The sequence below is a fragment of the Neoarius graeffei genome, chromosome 4 (genome assembly GCF_027579695.1).
Source record: "Neoarius graeffei isolate fNeoGra1 chromosome 4, fNeoGra1.pri, whole genome shotgun sequence".
NCBI lineage: Eukaryota > Metazoa > Chordata > Actinopteri > Siluriformes > Ariidae > Neoarius > Neoarius graeffei.
The window spans coordinates 17172507-17178740 of record NC_083572.1 but is presented as its reverse complement, the minus strand read 5'-3'; positions in this window follow the sequence as shown (position 1 = coordinate 17178740).

Genomic DNA, 6234 nt, shown 5'->3' with positions numbered 1-6234 from the left:
AAAGTGAATAAATTGTAATGGAAAATAAATAAAATTGAGTACACTCTTAAAACGAATGTGTTGGAAATCAACACATCTTTTGTGCAAGTTTAATTTCAACAAGAGTTGTGTTAGATTTCAGAAATGTTTAACACCAAAATTGCACAAATAACAAATAATGTGTTAAAATGAACAAAAGTTCTGTTGTCCCAATCTGGACATACACTGTAAAAAAATATTTGTTGTTTTAACTTAAAAAAGTTAGTGCAAGGGCTGCCTTAAAATTTTGAGTTCACTGGAATTCACATACTAAGTTAAATTGTTGTGAACTTACTATATTAATTTCAGTGAACTCAAAATTTTAAGGCAGCCCTTAAGGCAACCCTTGCACTAACTTTTTTTAAGTTAAAACAACAAATCATTTTTTACAGTGTAGAGATGTGTTAAAAAACAACGCAAGTTGTTATTTTCAACACGTGTTTTAAGATAGCTTCAGTAAATCATAAGTGGAAGTGTGTCTGTCAAGTCATAATTGAATGGTCAAAATATTATGAATGTTTATTTAAAAAAAAAACACATTTGGTGGCCTGTTCATGACCATACATCACCAATAACGGCAGATTAGGGTATTATTGATATACCATGTAAGGTAGTATGTGCTAGAAATGGGTAAACCACTATCTGTGAGTCTTCCAGCAGCCGGCGCGGCGCAGTGGGGGCGGCGTCCCACATTGTCCCTCAAAAACATACCCCTTGTCCCCCCTTGGGCTTATGAGCAGGTGGTCACCCTAGCTGCACGTGATCAAGTTACTCTCGAAGTTACCCTGGTAAGCCAGAAAACCCGCTTCGTAGTACAGGGCCCTGGCGACTTGTCCAGGGTGTACCCCGCCTTTCGCCCATAGTCAGCTGGGATAGGCTCCAGCTTGCCTGCGACCCTGTAGAACAGGATAAAGCGGCTACAGATAATGAGATGAGATGTTCCTATGTTTATTTTAGTATTTATGTGTGCACTTTTTGGTGAAGCTTTAAATCTCATTGTACTTGTATAATGACAATAAAGGCTTTCTATTCTATTCTATTTCTCACGCTGAAAAAAAAATTATAATATAAATTTCTCTAGCGGGCGGCACGGTGGTGTAGTGGTTAGCGCTGTCGCCTCACAGCAAGAAGGTCCTGGGTTCGAGCCCCGGGGCCGGCGAGGGCCTTTCTGTGTGGAGTTTGCATGTTCTCCCCGTGTCCGCGTGGGTTTCCTCTGGGTGCTCCGGTTTCCCCCACAGTCCAAAGGCATGCAGGTTAGGTTAACTGGTGACTCTAAATTGACCGTAGGTGTGAATGTGAGTGTGAATGGTTGTCTGTGTCTATGTGTCAGCCCTGTGATGACCTGGCGACTTGTCCAGGGTGTACCCCGCCTTTCGCCCGTAGTCAGCTGGGATAGGCTCCAGCTTGCCTGGAACCCTGTAGAAGGATAAAGCGGCTAGAGATAATGTGTGATGTGTGATTTCTCTAGCGCGCCGCTATCGCTATGGAAAGGGCAGGAAACAAGCGCGTCTCCCGGCGGCACGGTGGTGTAGTGGTTAGCGCTGTCGCCTCACAGCAAGAAGGTCCTGGGTTCGAGCCCCGGGGCCGGCGAGGGCCTTTCTGTGTGGAGTTTGCATGTTCTCCCCGTGTCCGCGTGGGTTTCCTCCGGGTGCTCCGGTTTCCCCCACAGTCCAAAGACATGCAGGTTAGGTTAACTGGTGACTCTAAATTGACCGTAGGTGTGAATGGTTGTCTGTGTCTGTGTGTCAGCCCTGTGATGACCTGGCGACTTGTCCAGGATGTACCCTGGACAGGGTGGACGTAGTCAGCTGGGATAGGCTCCAGCTTGCCTGCGACCCTGTAGAAGGATAAAGCGGCTAGAGATAATGAGATGAGATGAGACAAGCGCGTCTCCCATGAGTCAAGCCTGCCACTTACCAGCCAATCAAAAAAAAAGGAAAGGGGCGGGGCTACACAGCCAAACAGAAGCACTATTGTATCTGGGTCGATAACGGAACAACCAATGAAAAAGCATTGTTATCCCGGGAATTGTTCACGTGATTCTGCTACAACCATCTTCTGAAAGTTTTGTTCAGTGGACAGCATGAGGATGAGCTCCGAGCAGCACAGAGACCAGAGGAAGGCATATCCTGTTTTAATGTTACAACAAATTCACAACTTGCCTGCTGTGAGAGAATGTGGCCCAGATGATTAGCATGAACATGGGAAGGGTTTACAGGAGCTGAGCTAAATGATCCCCTGGCGAGCAGCTCCACTTGTTCACAGGCAATAACAGACGCTGGTCAGTAATAATAACAGCGACACTAATGTGTGTTTAAAGCAGCATGTGAATACCAGCAAGAGTGAAGATTTTTTTTTTTAATTTGTCAGCAGTTATGAAAGACCCGTTTGTGAAAGATTAAGTTTTTCATCTCATCTCATCTCATTATCTCTAGCCGCTTTATCCTGTTCTACAGGGTCGCAGGCAAGCTGGAGCCTATCCCAGCTGACTACGGGCGAAAGGCGGGGTACACCCTGGACAAGTCGCCAGGTCATCACAGGGCTGACACATAGACACAGACAACCATTCACACTCACATTCACACCTACGGTCAATTTAGAGTCACCAGTTAACCTAACCTGCATGTCTTTGGACTGCGGGGGAAACCGGAGCACCCGGAGGAAACCCACGCGGACACGGGGAGAACATGCAAACTCCGCACAGAAAGGCCCTCGCCGGCCACGGGGCTTGAACCCGGACCTTCTTGCTGTGAGGCGACAGCGCTAACCACTACACCACCGTGCCGCCCCGATTAAGTTTTTATTGTTCATAATATAGAAACTGTGTGACTCCAGGGGAAGATATAGGGAAGAGGAGATTACAGGACCCAACATCCTTTGACGTTGAGGAGTTTTGGGGAAGAATGTCCTCAAAAAAGAACAAAGACAGACATTTTTTGCACACAACATGACTTGCTCATTATTAAGATAAAAGGAAAACATTTAAATAATAGAGGCCCTTGGTTCCTTTTTCAAAGGTTTGAACCAGTTTGGGAGGTTATCAAAGATAACCTTGGTTTTGATGCTTCCTCATTCAAATGCTGATGCCGAGAGGATATTTTCAATGGTCAGTCTGAACAAAACCAAAACCCGAAACAGCTTGTCTCTGGATGGGACATTGGCCTCTATCATGACCAGGGCCGGATTAACATGGCCAGGGGCCCCTAGGCTACAAGTTGCTGTAGGCCTCCCGGCCACCACCATCTTATCCCATCTACCTGTAAAGAACTGTCTATTTTCTACATTTTAAAGTTTTTTTTCCATTATTAAACTTTTATTAAAAGTTATTAAAAAGGAAACTATCATGCATGTCAATGTCATCGGAGTGAGTGTGTGCGCGTGCGTTTGTGAAACTAATGGCAGTGGCACATTCATCCACAAATGGGACGGGGTCTGAAAGGGATGGTCCTTCACCCTCAGCAGAGCTAGTAGTACTACTGGCTGCAGCTGCAGCTAACATAACGTTTGCTACGCTAGTGTCATGATGACTTGCACTTGCCAGTTGGGTTTCATTAGGTTTAAAAAACCCTGTTAGTTTTGTTATATTGCTCAATAGAGCTTAGTCACGTTGGGCTTTTTGCCGTTGCGCCTTGCGCTTTTGAGCACTGCTCTCGTATTTTCTGTCACACATGTTCACTGTTCAACTGTGGAGTGACGTCGTGCGTGATGTCTAACGTTTATATGGAAGGCGGATTTGCCTCACCCAATCAGCGTCCGTTTATTTAAATATTCATTTTGAGCCAATGAATATGAAGGTTTTTTTTTTCTTTTGACCAATTGGGGGCCCCCCTGCGAGGCAGGGGCGTGGGGGCCCCTAGGCTGAAGCCATATGAAGCCTGTGCGGTGATCCGGGCATGATCATGACCCTGAAAATGGCTGGACTTGAGCTGAACTGTTTTAAGTGGGAGCCAACAACACAAATGATGAAGGACTCCAAAAAGGCAACAAACACAATAAACAACACCAGTCATAATCTCTCTCGCTCTCTCTCACACACACATACACTTATTCAATACACAGAAATTGAATAAAGACTTTGTATTTGGTTGAACTGTCAGTGCCATGTGTTATCCTTTCTTCTGCAAGTCTGAGCAGTTATTAATAACAACACTAATAATAATATTATTAATGAAAGACCCCCATTCCTGCGACCCGTCCAACCGGCCCCCCAACGAGGGGGGAATGTCACTCTTGCCTGCATTCAAAACTTGAGAGCCCTGATCCCTTGTGACTGAAAATGCCCTGCATGCATGGTTTGGCTTCTGGCACATCCATACAGTTTTAAGTACAATACCTACAATTACAAATTGTTTTTATTGCATTTATTTGATTCCTGGGCTCCCATCTGTAACAGGGAGTGATGTTACATCCCATTAATACACTTTATAATAGGATTAGATTCTATTAAAATAGATGAGCCAAAATAATTGGGGATCTTTTTTAATGGGCCCCAACTTGTTCCAAGTATGAATAGGTGAGTTGAGAACCCCCTGCTCTAACCCAGGAGCCATTACTGTATCACATGACTTACTTCTTCCACTTCAGTAATGTTTTCAGGTGGACGAGAAATGCTCAGATTGTTCCATCCAATCTCATCTCATCTCATTATCTGTAGCCGCTTTATCCTGTTCTACAGGGTCGCAGGCAAGCTGGAGCCTATCCCAGCTGACTACGGGCGAAAGGCGGGGTACACCCTGGACAAGTCGCCAGGTCATCACAGGGCTGACACATAGACACAGACAACCATTCACACTCACATTCACACCTACGGTCAATTTAGAGCCACCAGTTAACCTAACCTGCATGTCTTTGGACTGCGGGGGAAACCGGAGCACCCGGAGGAAACCCACGCGGACACGGGGAGAACATGCAAACTCCGCACAGAAAGGCCCTCGCCGGCCACGGGGCTCGAACCCAGGACCTTCTTGCTGTGAGGCGACAGCGCTAACCACTACACCACCGTGCCGCCCCTGTTCCATCCAATTTTTTTTTAAAATTGCAAACCAATACTTTTCAGTCAGAAACCCCCCCCTGCTTGCATAAGTATTCACCCCCTTCCGACTCGTACTTTGTAGAAAAACCTTTTGCTGCAGTAACAGCTTTAAGTATATTTGGGGAAATTTCTACCAGCTTTGCACATTGTTTGGGTGAGATCCCCCCCAATTCTTCCTGGCAGATTTGCTCCACATTCTTCTGGTAGGTTGGATCTTGTTGACTGGGATTTTCACACATAGGATTCCAGGGTCTCTGCACATTTCTGACCAGCAAAAATAATACTTTTTAAGACCATTTTAAGACCACTGAGTATAAAAAATAAGACCACTACCGCGGAACAAATACGTACAGTAAAAAAAAAAAAAAAAAGCACACTCTAGGTTAAGTTCAAAGCATTTTTTTTTATAAAAAATGTGCATCTTCAGTTTACAAAACAGAACATTAGCTGCCTTCTCGATATTTTAATAGTAGGTACTGCTGTAAACAAACAGTGAGGAAACAAATTGATCTTCAGTTAACAAAACAGAACATTAACTGCTTTCTCAATATTTTAACAGTAGGGTACTGCCATGAACAAACAGTGAGGAAGCAAGGAAGTCTGACTACTGATCGAACTGCCTCTGGGGACTGTTGTTGCCCGACTAGCAGCATAGCGCATATGCTTTTCCCCTTTCGAGTGAGCGTCAAGGGCTTTACAGCCCATTGTTGTTAACTTGATGTCTTTCCGACATACCTTACATCTCGCTTCATATTCTGAAGTTGCTGTTGTTAGCCAACTTTTGTATTTTGGCTCCTCAAGCCACTTGTTACTAAACTTACACTTCCCCATCTCTGTTCATGTTCAAGTTCAACCACTTCTTCCTCGTCTGCTCTACTCTCAATGGTTCTACTACCAGTGTTGGGCACGTTACTTTCAAAAAGTAATTAGTTATAGTTACTAGTTACTTTTCCCAAAAAGTAACTGAGTTAGTAACGGAGTTACTTTGTCATAAAAGTAACTAATTACCAGGGAAAGTAATTATTCCGTTACATTTTGTTCCCCCTCAAAAAAAAAAATCAAATTCAATTAGTGTAATCATAATAAAAGTGAATGTTAAATGCGTTTAATGACTGAAATGGACACTTAACAGAACCAATTAGTAACGTTATCTACACTATATTAATATTTTTGTGGGACAATGT